This window comes from Ascidia mentula, chromosome 5 (assembly GCF_947561715.1).
Source record: "Ascidia mentula chromosome 5, kaAscMent1.1, whole genome shotgun sequence".
Classification (NCBI taxonomy): Eukaryota; Metazoa; Chordata; class Ascidiacea; order Phlebobranchia; family Ascidiidae; genus Ascidia; species Ascidia mentula.
Genome location: NC_138570.1, coordinates 8557410 through 8567500, shown reverse-complemented (window position 1 = coordinate 8567500; position 10091 = coordinate 8557410). Strand labels below are relative to the sequence as shown.

Here is a 10091-nt window from a genome sequence, read left to right as displayed (position 1 = left end):
GTGGCGCAATCGGTTAGCGCGTTCGGCTGTTAACCGAAAGGTTGGTGGTTCGAGCCCACCCAGGGACGTAATAATTTTTATATTCATCTCCTCCGAAAATGGTAGTTAACTATTTGCATGGAAGTTTCATTCGCATGTCAGGATGGCCGAGTGGTCTAAGGCGCCAGACTCAAGCTTCTATGCTGCACTGAATTACGGTGGTATGGGTGTTCTGGTCTCCGAATGGAGGCGTGGGTTCGAATCCCACTTCTGACAATCTTTTTTTATTTCAGGATATCTAATCTTTCTCTTCGGCTCCCCTGCCAATAGCATTCCTCAAAGCTAATATTTGATTCCACATTACTACAAGTATAATGTGATTATCTCAGTGTGCTAGTTGGTCTCTATAGCTCAGTGGTAGAGCACTGGTCTCGTAAACCAGGGGTCGCGAGTTCAAACCTCGCTGGAGGCAAGTGGCTAGAAATGTTTTTTCGAATTTATCTGCAGGAAATATATTATCTGTCGGTGTTGTTGTCGCCGTGCTGTACAACATGCACTGAAAATAAGAGCAAACCAGCTCCAGTGGCGCAATCGGTTAGCGCGCCGTACTTATATGACAGTTACGGAGACATGCGGAGGTTGTGAGTTCGAGCCTCACCTGGAGCAGCAAGTTTTAATACTGTTTCAATATCAAGTTGTAAGAACAAAGACTGAAGCATACTGTATTGCATGTGGCGCCGTGGCTTAGTGGTAAAGCGCCTGTCTAGTAAACAGGAGATCCCGGGTTCGATCCCCGGCGGTGCCTATTTTAATGTATTTGTAAGTATTACAGTGACCTAAATTTCGTGCATGTCTGATTTTGAACCGGAATAGCCTTACAAACTCTGAAGCGCAAGTCTCAAAAGATAACTGGTTTTAACAGATCAACCGACACAATGTGGTACTAAGTTGTGCACAATGCTGACAACTAGCTGGTTTGTGGAAGATGGGCAACAAAGAAAATTGGAACATGTAGAGAAAAGTTTTCATCAGTGCGTTGAGCGGCTGAAGGTCGTGCGTCTCTGTGGCGCAATCGGTTAGCGCGTTCGGCTGTTAACCGAAAGGTTGGTGGTTCGAGCCCACCCAGGGACGTAATAATTTTTATATTCATCTCCTCCGAAAATGGTAGTTAACTATTTGCATGGAAGTTTCATTCGCATGTCAGGATGGCCGAGTGGTCTAAGGCGCCAGACTCAAGCTTCTATGCTGCACTGAATTACGGTGGTATGGGTGTTCTGGTCTCCGAATGGAGGCGTGGGTTCGAATCCCACTTCTGACAATCTTTTTTTATTTCAGGATATCTAATCTTTCTCTTCGGCTCCACTGCCAATAGCATTCCTCAAAGCTAGTATTTGATTCCACATTACTACAAGTATAATGTGATTATCTCAGTGTGCTAGTTGGTCTCTATAGCTCAGTGGTAGAGCACTGGTTTCGTAAACCAGGGGTCGCGAGTTCAAACCTCGCTGCAGGCAAGTGGCTAGAAATGTTTTTTCGAATTTATCTGCAGGAAATATATTATCTGTCGGTGTTGTTGTCGCCGTGCTGTACAACATGCACTGAAAATAAGAGCAAACCAGCTCCAGTGGCGCAATCGGTTAGCGCGCCGTACTTATATGACAGTTACGGAGACATGCGGAGGTTGTGAGTTCGAGCCTCATCTGGAGCAGCAAGTTTTAATACTGTTTCAATATCAAGTTGTAAGAACAAAGACTGAAGCATACTGTATTGCATGTGGCGCCGTGGCTTAGTGGTAAAGCGCCTGTCTAGTAAACAGGAGATCCCGGGTTCGATCCCCGGCGGTGCCTATTTTAATGTATTTGTAAGTATTACCAGTGACCTAAATTTCGTGCATGTCTGATTTTGAACCGGAATAGCCTTACAAACTCTGAAGCGCAAGTCTCAAAAGATAACTGGTTTTAACAGATCAACCGACACATTGTGGTACTAAGTTGTGCACTATGCTGGCAACTAGCTGGTTTGTGAAAGATGGGCAACAAAGAAAATTGGAACATGTAGAGAAAAGTTTTCATCAGTGCGTTGAGCGGCTGAAGGTCGTGCGTCTCTGTGGCGCAATCGGTTAGCGCGTTCGGCTGTTAACCGAAAGGTTGGTGGTTCGAGCCCACCCAGGGACGTAATAATTTTTATATTCATCTCCTCCGAAAATGGTAGTTAACTATTTGCATGGAAGTTTCATTCGCATGTCAGGATGGCCGAGTGGTCTAAGGCGCCAGACTCAAGCTTCTATGCTGCACTGAATTACGGTGGTATGGGTGTTCTGGTCTCCGAATGGAGGCGTGGGTTCGAATCCCACTTCTGACAATCTTTTTTTATTTCAGGATATCTAATCTTTCTCTTCGGCTCCACTGCCAATAGCATTCCTCAAAGCTAGTATTTGATTCCACATTACTACAAGTATAATGTGATTATCTCAGTGTGCTAGTTGGTCTCTATAGCTCAGTGGTAGAGCACTGGTCTCGTAAACCAGGGGTCGCGAGTTCAAACCTCGCTGGAGGCAAGTGGCTAGAAATGTTTTTTCGAATTTATCTGCAGGAAATATATTATCTGTCGGTGTTGTTGTCGCCGTGCTGTACAACATGCACTGAAAATAAGAGCAAACCAGCTCCAGTGGCGCAATCGGTTAGCGCGCCGTACTTATATGACAGTTACGGAGACATGCGGAGGTTGTGAGTTCGAGCCTCACCTGGAGCAGCAAGTTTTAATACTGTTTCAATATCAAGTTGTAAGAACAAAGACTGAAGCATACTGTATTGCATGTGGCGCCGTGGCTTAGTGGTAAAGCGCCTGTCTAGTAAACAGGAGATCCCGGGTTCGATCCCAGGCGGTGCCTATTTTAATGTATTTGTAAGTATTACCAGTGACCTAAATTTCGTGCATGTCTGATTTTGAACCGGAATAGCCTTACAAACTCTGAAGCGCAAGTCTCAAAAGATAACTGGTTTTAACAGATCAACCGACACATTGTGGTACTAAGTTGTGCACTATGCTGGCAACTAGCTGGTTTGTGGAAGATGGGCAACAAAGAAAATTGGAACATGTAGAGAAAAGTTTTCATCAGTGCGTTGAGCGGCTGAAGGTCGTGCGTCTCTGTGGCGCAATCGGTTAGCGCGTTCGGCTGTTAACCGAAAGGTTGGTGGTTCGAGCCCACCCAGGGACGTAATAATTTTTATATTCATCTCCTCCGAAAATGGTAGTTAACTATTTGCATGGAAGTTTCATTCGCATGTCAGGATGGCCGAGTGGTCTAAGGCGCCAGACTCAAGCTTCTATGCTGCACTGAATTACGGTGGTATGGGTGTTCTGGTCTCCGAATGGAGGCGTGGGTTCGAATCCCACTTCTGACAATCTTTTTTTATTTGAGGATATCTAATCTTTCTCTTCTGCTCCCCTGCCAATAGCATTCCTCAAAGCTAATATTTGATTCCACATTACTACAAGTATAATGTGATTGTTTCAGTGTGCTAGTTGGTGTCTATAGCTCAGTGGTAGAGCACTGGTCTCGTAAACCAGGGGTCGCGAGTTCAAACCTCGCTGGAGGCAAGTGGCTAGAAATGTTTTTTCGAATTTATCTGCAGGAAATATATTATCTGCCGGTGTTGTTGTCGCCGTGCTGTACAACATGCACTGAAAATAAGAGCAAACCAGCTCCAGTGGCGCAATCGGTTAGCGCGCCGTACTTATATGACAGTTACGGAGACATGCGGAGGTTGTGAGTTCGAGCCTCACCTGGAGCAGCAAGTTTTAATACAGTTTCAATATCAAGTTGTAAGAACAAAGACTGAAGCATACTGTATTGCATGTGGCGCCGTGGCTTAGTGGTAAAGCGCCTGTCTAGTAAACAGGAGATCCCGGGTTCGATCCCCGGCGGTGCCTATTTTAATGTATTTGTAAGTATTACAGTGACCTAAATTTCGTGCATGTCTGATTTTGAACCGGAATAGCCTTACAAACTCTGAAGCGCAAGTCTCAAAAGATAACTGGTTTTAACAGATCAACCGACACAATGTGGTACTGAGTTGTGCACAATGCTGGCAACTAGCTGGTTTGTGGAAGATGGGCAACAAAGTAAATTGGAAAATGTAGAGAAAAGTTTTCATCAGTGCGTTGAGCGGCTGAAGGTCGTGCGTCTCTGTGGCGCAATCGGTTAGCGCGTAAGGCTGTTAACCGAAAGGTTGGTGGTTCGAGCCCACCCAGGGACGTAATAATTTTTATATTCATCTCCTACGAAAATGGTAGTTAACTATTTGCATGGAAGGTTCATTCGCATGTCAGGATGGCCGAGTGGTCTAAGGCGCCAGACTCAAGCTTCTATGCTGCACTGAATTACGGTGGTATGGGTGTTCTGGTCTCCGAATGGAGGCGTGGGTTCGAATCCCACTTCTGACAATCTTTTTTTATTTGAGGATATCTAATCTTTCTCTTCGGCTCCCCTGCCAATAGCATTCCTCAAAGCTAATATTTGATTCCACATTACTACAAGTATAATGTGATTATCTCAGTGTGCTAGTTGGTCTCTATAGCTCAGTGGTAGAGCACTGGTCTCGTAAACCAGGGGTCGCGAGTTCAAACCTCGCTGGAGGCAAGTGGCTAGAAATGTTTTTTCGAATTTATCTGCAGGAAATATATTATCTGTCGGTGTTGTTGTCGCCGTGCTGTACAACATGCACTGAAAATAAGAGCAAACCAGCTCCAGTGGCGCAATCGGTTAGCGCGCCGTACTTATATGACAGTTACGGAGACATGCGGAGGTTGTGAGTTCGAGCCTCACCTGGAGCAGCAAGTTTTAATACTGTTTCAATATCAAGTTGTAAGAACAAAGACTGAAGCATACTGTATTGCATGTGGCGCCGTGGCTTAGTGGTAAAGCGCCTGTCTAGTAAACAGGAGATCCCGGGTTCGATCCCCGGCGGTGCCTATTTTAATGTATTTGTAAGTATTACCAGTGACCTAAATTTCGTGCATGTCTGATTTTGAACCGGAATAGCCTTACAAACTCTGAAGCGCAAGTCTCAAAAGATAACTGGTTTTAACAGATCAACCGACACATTGTGGTACTAAGTTGTGCACTATGCTGGCAACTAGCTGGTTTGTGAAAGATGGGCAACAAAGAAAATTGGAACATGTAGAGAAAAGTTTTCATCAGTGCGTTGAGCGGCTGAAGGTCGTGCGTCTCTGTGGCGCAATCGGTTAGCGCGTTCGGCTGTTAACCGAAAGGTTGGTGGTTCGAGCCCACCCAGGGACGTAATAATTTTTATATTCATCTCCTCCGAAAATGGTAGTTAACTATTTGCATGGAAGTTTCATTCGCATGTCAGGATGGCCGAGTGGTCTAAGGCGCCAGACTCAAGCTTCTATGCTGCACTGAATTACGGTGGTATGGGTGTTCTGGTCTCCGAATGGAGGCGTGGGTTCGAATCCCACTTCTGACAATCTTTTTTTATTTGAGGATATCTAATCTTTCTCTTCGGCTCCACTGCCAATAGCATTCCTCAAAGCTAATATTTGATTTCACATTACTACAAGTATAATGTGATTGTTTCAGTGTGCTAGTTGGTCTCTATAGCTCAGTGGTAGAGCACTGGTCTCGTAAACCAGGGGTCGCGAGTTCAAACCTCGCTGGAGGCAAGTGGCTAGAAATGTTTTTTCGAATTTATCTGCAGGGAATATATTATCTGCCGGTGTTGTTGTCGCCGTGCTGTACAACATGCACTGAAAATAAGAGCAAACCAGCTCCAGTGGCGCAATCGGTTAGCGCGCCGTACTTATATGACAGTTACGGAGACATGCGGAGGTTGTGAGTTCGAGCCTCACCTGGAGCAGCAAGTTTTAATACTGTTTCAATATCAAGTTGTAAGAACAAAGACTGAAGCATACTGTATTGCATGTGGCGCCGTGGCTTAGTGGTAAAGCGCCTGTCTAGTAAACAGGAGATCCCGGGTTCGATCCCCGGCGGTGCCTATATTAATGTATTTGTAAGTATTACAGTGACCTAAATTTCGTGCATGTCTGATTTTGAACCGGAATAGCCTTACAAACTCTGAAGCGCAAGTCTCAAAAGATAACTGGTTTTAACAGATCAACCGACACAATGTGGTACTAAGTTGTGCACAATGCTGACAACTAGCTGGTTTGTGGAAGATGGGCAACAAAGAAAATTGGAACATGTAGAGAAAAGTTTTCATCAGTGCGTTGAGCGGCTGAAGGTCGTGCGTCTCTGTGGCGCAATCGGTTAGCGCGTTCGGCTGTTAACCGAAAGGTTGGTGGTTCGAGCCCACCCAGGGACGTAATAATTTTTATATTCATCTCCTCCGAAAATGGTAGTTAACTATTTGCATGGAAGTTTCATTCGCATGTCAGGATGGCCGAGTGGTCTAAGGCGCCAGACTCAAGCTTCTATGCTGCACTGAATTACGGTGGTATGGGTGTTCTGGTCTCCGAATGGAGGCGTGGGTTCGAATCCCACTTCTGACAATCTTTTTTTATTTCAGGATATCTAATCTTTCTCTTCGGCTCCACTGCCAATAGCATTCCTCAAAGCTAGTATTTGATTCCACATTACTACAAGTATAATGTGATTATCTCAGTGTGCTAGTTGGTCTCTATAGCTCAGTGGTGGAGCACTGGTCTCGTAAACCAGGGGTCGCGAGTTCAAACCTCGCTGGAGGCAAGTGGCTAGAAATGTTTTTTCGAATTTATCTGCAGGAAATATATTATCTGTCGGTGTTGTTGTCGCCGTGCTGTACAACATGCACTGAAAATAAGAGCAAACCAGCTCCAGTGGCGCAATCGGTTAGCGCGCCGTACTTATATGACAGTTACGGAGACATGCGGAGGTTGTGAGTTCGAGCCTCACCTGGAGCAGCAAGTTTTAATACTGTTTCAATATCAAGTTGTAAGAACAAAGACTGAAGCATACTGTATTGCATGTGGCGCCGTGGCTTAGTGGTAAAGCGCCTGTCTAGTAAACAGGAGATCCCGGGTTCGATCCCCGGCGGTGCCTATTTTAATGTATTTGTAAGTATTACAGTGACCTAAATTTCGTGCATGTCTGATTTTGAACCGGAATAGCCTTACAAACTCTGAAGCGCAAGTCTCAAAAGATAACTGGTTTTAACAGATCAACCGACACATTGTGGTACTAAGTTGTGCACTATGCTGGCAACTAGCTGGTTTGTGGAAGATGGGCAACAAAGAAAATTGGAACATGTAGAGAAAAGTTTTCATCAGTGCGTTGAGCGGCTGAAGGTCGTGCGTCTCTGTGGCGCAATCGGTTAGCGCGTTCGGCTGTTAACCGAAAGGTTGGTGGTTCGAGCCCACCCAGGGACGTAATAATTTTTATATTCATCTCCTCCGAAAATGGTAGTTAACTATTTGCATGGAAGTTTCATTCGCATGTCAGGATGGCCGAGTGGTCTAAGGCGCCAGACTCAAGCTTCTATGCTGCACTGAATTACGGTGGTATGGGTGTTCTGGTCTCCGAATGGAGGCGTGGGTTCGAATCCCACTTCTGACAATCTTTTTTTATTTGAGGATATCTAATCTTTCTCTTCTGCTCCCCTGCCAATAGCATTCCTCAAAGCTAATATTTGATTCCACATTACTACAAGTATAATGTGATTGTTTCAGTGTGCTAGTTGGTGTCTATAGCTCAGTGGTAGAGCACTGGTCTCGTAAACCAGGGGTCGCGAGTTCAAACCTCGCTGGAGGCAAGTGGCTAGAAATGTTTTTTCGAATTCATCTGCAGGAAATATATTATCTGTCGGTGTTGTTGTCGCCGTGCTGTACAACATGCACTGAAAATAAGAGCAAACCAGCTCCAGTGGCGCAATCGGTTAGCGCGCCGTACTTATATGACAGTTACGGAGACATGCGGAGGTTGTGAGTTCGAGCCTCACCTGGAGCAGCAAGTTTTAATACAGTTTCAATATCAAGTTGTAAGAACAAAGACTGAAGCATACTGTATTGCATGTGGCGCTGTGGCTTAGTGGTAAAGCGCCTGTCTAGTAAACAGGAGATCCCGGGTTCGATCCCCGGCGGTGCCTATTTTAATGTATTTGTAAGTATTACAGTGACCTAAATTTCGTGCATGTCTGATTTTGAACCGGAATAGCCTTACAAACTCTGAAGCGCAAGTCTCAAAAGATAACTGGTTTTAACAGATCAACCGACACAATGTGGTACTGAGTTGTGCACAATGCTGGCAACTAGCTGGTTTGTGGAAGATGGGCAACAAAGTAAATTGGAAAATGTAGAGAAAAGTTTTCATCAGTGCGTTGAGCGGCTGAAGGTCGTGCGTCTCTGTGGCGCAATCGGTTAGCGCGTTCGGCTGTTAACCGAAAGGTTGGTGGTTCGAGCCCACCCAGGGACGTAATAATTTTTATATTCATCTCCTACGAAAATGGTAGTTAACTATTTGCATGGAAGGTTCATTCGCATGTCAGGATGGCCGAGTGGTCTAAGGCGCCAGACTCAAGCTTCTATGCTGCACTGAATTACGGTGGTATGGGTGTTCTGGTCTCCGAATGGAGGCGTGGGTTCGAATCCCACTTCTGACAATCTTTTTTTATTTGAGGATATCTAATCTTTCTCTTCGGCTCCCCTGCCAATAGCATTCCTCAAAGCTAATATTTGATTCCACATTACTACAAGTATAATGTGATTGTTTCAGTGTGCTAGTTGGTGTCTATAGCTCAGTGGTAGAGCACTGGTCTCGTAAACCAGGGGTCGCGAGTTCAAACCTCGCTGGAGGCAAGTGGCTAGAAATGTTTTTTCGAATTTATCTGCAGGAAATATATTATCTGTCGGTGTTGTTGTCGCCGTGCTGTACAACATGCACTGAAAATAAGAGCAAACCAGCTCCAGTGGCGCAATCGGTTAGCGCGCCGTACTTATATGACAGTTACGGAGACATGCGGAAGTTGTGAGTTCGAGCCTCACCTGGAGCAGCAAGTTTTAATACTGTTTCAATATCAAGTTGTAAGTACAAAGACTGAAGCATACTGTATTGCATGTGGCGCCGTGGCTTAGTGGTAAAGCGCCTGTTTAGTAAACAGGAGATCCCGGGTTCGATCCCCGGCGGTGCCTATTTTAATGTATTTGTAAGTATTACAGTGACCTAAATTTCGTGCATGTCTGATTTTGAACCGGAATAGCCTTACAAACTCTGAAGCGCAAGTCTCAAAAGATAACTGGTTTTAACAGATCAACCGACACATTGTGGTACTAAGTTGTGCACTATGCTGGCAACTAGCTGGTTTGTGGAAGATGGGCAACAAAGAAAATTGGAACATGTAGAGAAAAGTTTTCATCAGTGCGTTGAGCGGCTGAAGGTCGTGCGTCTCTGTGGCGCAATCGGTTAGCGCGTTCGGCTGTTAACCGAAAGGTTGGTGGTTCGAGCCCACCCAGGGACGTAATAATTTTTATATTCATCTCCTCCGAAAATGGTAGTTAACTATTTGCATGGAAGTTTCATTCGCATGTCAGGATGGCCGAGTGGTCTAAGGCGCCAGACTCAAGCTTCTATGCTGCACTGAATTACGGTGGTATGGGTGTTCTGGTCTCCGAATGGAGGCGTGGGTTCGAATCCCACTTCTGACAATCGTTTTTTATTTGAGGATATTTAATCTTTCTCTTCGGCTCCACTGCCAATAGCATTCCTCAAAGCTAATATTTGATTTCACATTACTACAAGTATAATGTGATTGTTTCAGTGTGCTAGTTGGTCTCTATAGCTCAGTGGTAGAGCACTGGTCTCGTAAACCAGGGGTCGCGAGTTCAAACCTCGCTGGAGGCAAGTGGCTAGAAATGTTTTTTCGAATTTATCTGCAGGGAATATATTATCTGCCGGTGTTGTTGTCGCCGTGCTGTACAACATGCACTGAAAATAAGAGCAAACCAGCTCCAGTGGCGCAATCGGTTAGCGCGCCGTACTTATATGACAGTTACGGAGACATGCGGAGGTTGTGAGTTCGAGCCTCACCTGGAGCAGCAAGTTTTAATACTGTTTCAATATCAAGTTGTAAGAACAAAGACTGAAGCATACTGTATTGCAT

General features: G+C 45.1%; 49 non-coding genes across 49 annotated transcripts in view; all 49 read left to right on the top strand.

Annotated features, from left to right (window-relative positions):
* Trnan-guu (transfer RNA asparagine (anticodon GUU)) overlaps positions 1-68 on the top strand; it is a 74-nt gene extending 6 nt beyond the window's left edge. The window contains exon 1 of the tRNA in view: positions 1-68. This exon is cut by the window's left edge and continues 6 nt beyond it. This is a non-coding gene — a tRNA (tRNA-Asn).
* Positions 69-136: 68 nt separating this feature from the next.
* On the top strand, positions 137-255 carry Trnal-caa (transfer RNA leucine (anticodon CAA)). The gene is made up of 2 exons: positions 137-174; positions 210-255. It is a non-coding gene; the product is annotated as a tRNA-Leu (tRNA).
* A 124-nt stretch (positions 256-379) lies between these two features.
* Trnat-cgu (transfer RNA threonine (anticodon CGU)) lies at positions 380-451 on the top strand. The gene has a single exon. It is a non-coding gene; the product is annotated as a tRNA-Thr (tRNA).
* A 104-nt stretch (positions 452-555) lies between these two features.
* On the top strand, positions 556-645 carry Trnai-uau (transfer RNA isoleucine (anticodon UAU)). Its single transcript is given in 2 exon segments — positions 556-593; positions 610-645. It is a non-coding gene; the product is annotated as a tRNA-Ile (tRNA).
* Positions 646-712: 67 nt separating this feature from the next.
* Trnat-agu (transfer RNA threonine (anticodon AGU)) lies at positions 713-784 on the top strand. The gene has a single exon. It is a non-coding gene; the product is annotated as a tRNA-Thr (tRNA).
* Positions 785-1036: 252 nt separating this feature from the next.
* Trnan-guu (transfer RNA asparagine (anticodon GUU)) lies at positions 1037-1110 on the top strand. Its single transcript has one exon. It is a non-coding gene; the product is annotated as a tRNA-Asn (tRNA).
* Positions 1111-1178: 68 nt separating this feature from the next.
* Trnal-caa (transfer RNA leucine (anticodon CAA)) lies at positions 1179-1297 on the top strand. Its single transcript has 2 exons — positions 1179-1216; positions 1252-1297. It is a non-coding gene; the product is annotated as a tRNA-Leu (tRNA).
* Positions 1298-1421: 124 nt separating this feature from the next.
* On the top strand, positions 1422-1493 carry Trnat-cgu (transfer RNA threonine (anticodon CGU)). Its single transcript has one exon. It is a non-coding gene; the product is annotated as a tRNA-Thr (tRNA).
* Positions 1494-1597: 104 nt separating this feature from the next.
* On the top strand, positions 1598-1687 carry Trnai-uau (transfer RNA isoleucine (anticodon UAU)). The gene is given in 2 exon segments: positions 1598-1635; positions 1652-1687. It is a non-coding gene; the product is annotated as a tRNA-Ile (tRNA).
* Positions 1688-1754: 67 nt separating this feature from the next.
* Positions 1755-1826, top strand: Trnat-agu (transfer RNA threonine (anticodon AGU)). Its single transcript has one exon. It is a non-coding gene; the product is annotated as a tRNA-Thr (tRNA).
* Positions 1827-2079: 253 nt separating this feature from the next.
* Positions 2080-2153, top strand: Trnan-guu (transfer RNA asparagine (anticodon GUU)). Its single transcript has one exon. It is a non-coding gene; the product is annotated as a tRNA-Asn (tRNA).
* A 68-nt stretch (positions 2154-2221) lies between these two features.
* Positions 2222-2340, top strand: Trnal-caa (transfer RNA leucine (anticodon CAA)). The gene is made up of 2 exons: positions 2222-2259; positions 2295-2340. It is a non-coding gene; the product is annotated as a tRNA-Leu (tRNA).
* A 124-nt stretch (positions 2341-2464) lies between these two features.
* Positions 2465-2536, top strand: Trnat-cgu (transfer RNA threonine (anticodon CGU)). Its single transcript has one exon. It is a non-coding gene; the product is annotated as a tRNA-Thr (tRNA).
* A 104-nt stretch (positions 2537-2640) lies between these two features.
* Trnai-uau (transfer RNA isoleucine (anticodon UAU)) lies at positions 2641-2730 on the top strand. Its single transcript is given in 2 exon segments — positions 2641-2678; positions 2695-2730. It is a non-coding gene; the product is annotated as a tRNA-Ile (tRNA).
* Positions 2731-2797: 67 nt separating this feature from the next.
* Trnat-agu (transfer RNA threonine (anticodon AGU)) lies at positions 2798-2869 on the top strand. The gene has a single exon. It is a non-coding gene; the product is annotated as a tRNA-Thr (tRNA).
* Positions 2870-3122: 253 nt separating this feature from the next.
* Trnan-guu (transfer RNA asparagine (anticodon GUU)) lies at positions 3123-3196 on the top strand. The gene has a single exon. It is a non-coding gene; the product is annotated as a tRNA-Asn (tRNA).
* Positions 3197-3264: 68 nt separating this feature from the next.
* Trnal-caa (transfer RNA leucine (anticodon CAA)) lies at positions 3265-3383 on the top strand. Its single transcript has 2 exons — positions 3265-3302; positions 3338-3383. It is a non-coding gene; the product is annotated as a tRNA-Leu (tRNA).
* A 124-nt stretch (positions 3384-3507) lies between these two features.
* Trnat-cgu (transfer RNA threonine (anticodon CGU)) lies at positions 3508-3579 on the top strand. The gene has a single exon. It is a non-coding gene; the product is annotated as a tRNA-Thr (tRNA).
* A 104-nt stretch (positions 3580-3683) lies between these two features.
* Positions 3684-3773, top strand: Trnai-uau (transfer RNA isoleucine (anticodon UAU)). Its single transcript is given in 2 exon segments — positions 3684-3721; positions 3738-3773. It is a non-coding gene; the product is annotated as a tRNA-Ile (tRNA).
* A 67-nt stretch (positions 3774-3840) lies between these two features.
* Positions 3841-3912, top strand: Trnat-agu (transfer RNA threonine (anticodon AGU)). The gene has a single exon. It is a non-coding gene; the product is annotated as a tRNA-Thr (tRNA).
* Positions 3913-4164: 252 nt separating this feature from the next.
* On the top strand, positions 4165-4238 carry Trnan-guu (transfer RNA asparagine (anticodon GUU)). Its single transcript has one exon. It is a non-coding gene; the product is annotated as a tRNA-Asn (tRNA).
* A 68-nt stretch (positions 4239-4306) lies between these two features.
* Trnal-caa (transfer RNA leucine (anticodon CAA)) lies at positions 4307-4425 on the top strand. Its single transcript has 2 exons — positions 4307-4344; positions 4380-4425. It is a non-coding gene; the product is annotated as a tRNA-Leu (tRNA).
* A 124-nt stretch (positions 4426-4549) lies between these two features.
* Trnat-cgu (transfer RNA threonine (anticodon CGU)) lies at positions 4550-4621 on the top strand. Its single transcript has one exon. It is a non-coding gene; the product is annotated as a tRNA-Thr (tRNA).
* Positions 4622-4725: 104 nt separating this feature from the next.
* On the top strand, positions 4726-4815 carry Trnai-uau (transfer RNA isoleucine (anticodon UAU)). The gene is given in 2 exon segments: positions 4726-4763; positions 4780-4815. It is a non-coding gene; the product is annotated as a tRNA-Ile (tRNA).
* Positions 4816-4882: 67 nt separating this feature from the next.
* Trnat-agu (transfer RNA threonine (anticodon AGU)) lies at positions 4883-4954 on the top strand. The gene has a single exon. It is a non-coding gene; the product is annotated as a tRNA-Thr (tRNA).
* Positions 4955-5207: 253 nt separating this feature from the next.
* On the top strand, positions 5208-5281 carry Trnan-guu (transfer RNA asparagine (anticodon GUU)). Its single transcript has one exon. It is a non-coding gene; the product is annotated as a tRNA-Asn (tRNA).
* A 68-nt stretch (positions 5282-5349) lies between these two features.
* Trnal-caa (transfer RNA leucine (anticodon CAA)) lies at positions 5350-5468 on the top strand. The gene is made up of 2 exons: positions 5350-5387; positions 5423-5468. It is a non-coding gene; the product is annotated as a tRNA-Leu (tRNA).
* Positions 5469-5592: 124 nt separating this feature from the next.
* Positions 5593-5664, top strand: Trnat-cgu (transfer RNA threonine (anticodon CGU)). The gene has a single exon. It is a non-coding gene; the product is annotated as a tRNA-Thr (tRNA).
* Positions 5665-5768: 104 nt separating this feature from the next.
* Trnai-uau (transfer RNA isoleucine (anticodon UAU)) lies at positions 5769-5858 on the top strand. The gene is given in 2 exon segments: positions 5769-5806; positions 5823-5858. It is a non-coding gene; the product is annotated as a tRNA-Ile (tRNA).
* A 67-nt stretch (positions 5859-5925) lies between these two features.
* Positions 5926-5997, top strand: Trnat-agu (transfer RNA threonine (anticodon AGU)). The gene has a single exon. It is a non-coding gene; the product is annotated as a tRNA-Thr (tRNA).
* A 252-nt stretch (positions 5998-6249) lies between these two features.
* Trnan-guu (transfer RNA asparagine (anticodon GUU)) lies at positions 6250-6323 on the top strand. The gene has a single exon. It is a non-coding gene; the product is annotated as a tRNA-Asn (tRNA).
* Positions 6324-6391: 68 nt separating this feature from the next.
* Trnal-caa (transfer RNA leucine (anticodon CAA)) lies at positions 6392-6510 on the top strand. Its single transcript has 2 exons — positions 6392-6429; positions 6465-6510. It is a non-coding gene; the product is annotated as a tRNA-Leu (tRNA).
* A 124-nt stretch (positions 6511-6634) lies between these two features.
* Trnat-cgu (transfer RNA threonine (anticodon CGU)) lies at positions 6635-6706 on the top strand. The gene has a single exon. It is a non-coding gene; the product is annotated as a tRNA-Thr (tRNA).
* A 104-nt stretch (positions 6707-6810) lies between these two features.
* Trnai-uau (transfer RNA isoleucine (anticodon UAU)) lies at positions 6811-6900 on the top strand. The gene is given in 2 exon segments: positions 6811-6848; positions 6865-6900. It is a non-coding gene; the product is annotated as a tRNA-Ile (tRNA).
* Positions 6901-6967: 67 nt separating this feature from the next.
* Trnat-agu (transfer RNA threonine (anticodon AGU)) lies at positions 6968-7039 on the top strand. Its single transcript has one exon. It is a non-coding gene; the product is annotated as a tRNA-Thr (tRNA).
* A 252-nt stretch (positions 7040-7291) lies between these two features.
* Positions 7292-7365, top strand: Trnan-guu (transfer RNA asparagine (anticodon GUU)). The gene has a single exon. It is a non-coding gene; the product is annotated as a tRNA-Asn (tRNA).
* Positions 7366-7433: 68 nt separating this feature from the next.
* Trnal-caa (transfer RNA leucine (anticodon CAA)) lies at positions 7434-7552 on the top strand. The gene is made up of 2 exons: positions 7434-7471; positions 7507-7552. It is a non-coding gene; the product is annotated as a tRNA-Leu (tRNA).
* A 124-nt stretch (positions 7553-7676) lies between these two features.
* Positions 7677-7748, top strand: Trnat-cgu (transfer RNA threonine (anticodon CGU)). The gene has a single exon. It is a non-coding gene; the product is annotated as a tRNA-Thr (tRNA).
* Positions 7749-7852: 104 nt separating this feature from the next.
* On the top strand, positions 7853-7942 carry Trnai-uau (transfer RNA isoleucine (anticodon UAU)). Its single transcript is given in 2 exon segments — positions 7853-7890; positions 7907-7942. It is a non-coding gene; the product is annotated as a tRNA-Ile (tRNA).
* Positions 7943-8009: 67 nt separating this feature from the next.
* On the top strand, positions 8010-8081 carry Trnat-agu (transfer RNA threonine (anticodon AGU)). Its single transcript has one exon. It is a non-coding gene; the product is annotated as a tRNA-Thr (tRNA).
* A 252-nt stretch (positions 8082-8333) lies between these two features.
* On the top strand, positions 8334-8407 carry Trnan-guu (transfer RNA asparagine (anticodon GUU)). Its single transcript has one exon. It is a non-coding gene; the product is annotated as a tRNA-Asn (tRNA).
* A 68-nt stretch (positions 8408-8475) lies between these two features.
* On the top strand, positions 8476-8594 carry Trnal-caa (transfer RNA leucine (anticodon CAA)). The gene is made up of 2 exons: positions 8476-8513; positions 8549-8594. It is a non-coding gene; the product is annotated as a tRNA-Leu (tRNA).
* A 124-nt stretch (positions 8595-8718) lies between these two features.
* On the top strand, positions 8719-8790 carry Trnat-cgu (transfer RNA threonine (anticodon CGU)). Its single transcript has one exon. It is a non-coding gene; the product is annotated as a tRNA-Thr (tRNA).
* Positions 8791-8894: 104 nt separating this feature from the next.
* Trnai-uau (transfer RNA isoleucine (anticodon UAU)) lies at positions 8895-8984 on the top strand. Its single transcript is given in 2 exon segments — positions 8895-8932; positions 8949-8984. It is a non-coding gene; the product is annotated as a tRNA-Ile (tRNA).
* A 67-nt stretch (positions 8985-9051) lies between these two features.
* Trnat-agu (transfer RNA threonine (anticodon AGU)) lies at positions 9052-9123 on the top strand. The gene has a single exon. It is a non-coding gene; the product is annotated as a tRNA-Thr (tRNA).
* A 252-nt stretch (positions 9124-9375) lies between these two features.
* Positions 9376-9449, top strand: Trnan-guu (transfer RNA asparagine (anticodon GUU)). Its single transcript has one exon. It is a non-coding gene; the product is annotated as a tRNA-Asn (tRNA).
* Positions 9450-9517: 68 nt separating this feature from the next.
* Trnal-caa (transfer RNA leucine (anticodon CAA)) lies at positions 9518-9636 on the top strand. The gene is made up of 2 exons: positions 9518-9555; positions 9591-9636. It is a non-coding gene; the product is annotated as a tRNA-Leu (tRNA).
* A 124-nt stretch (positions 9637-9760) lies between these two features.
* On the top strand, positions 9761-9832 carry Trnat-cgu (transfer RNA threonine (anticodon CGU)). The gene has a single exon. It is a non-coding gene; the product is annotated as a tRNA-Thr (tRNA).
* Positions 9833-9936: 104 nt separating this feature from the next.
* On the top strand, positions 9937-10026 carry Trnai-uau (transfer RNA isoleucine (anticodon UAU)). Its single transcript is given in 2 exon segments — positions 9937-9974; positions 9991-10026. It is a non-coding gene; the product is annotated as a tRNA-Ile (tRNA).
* Positions 10027-10091: the final 65 nt, after the last annotated feature.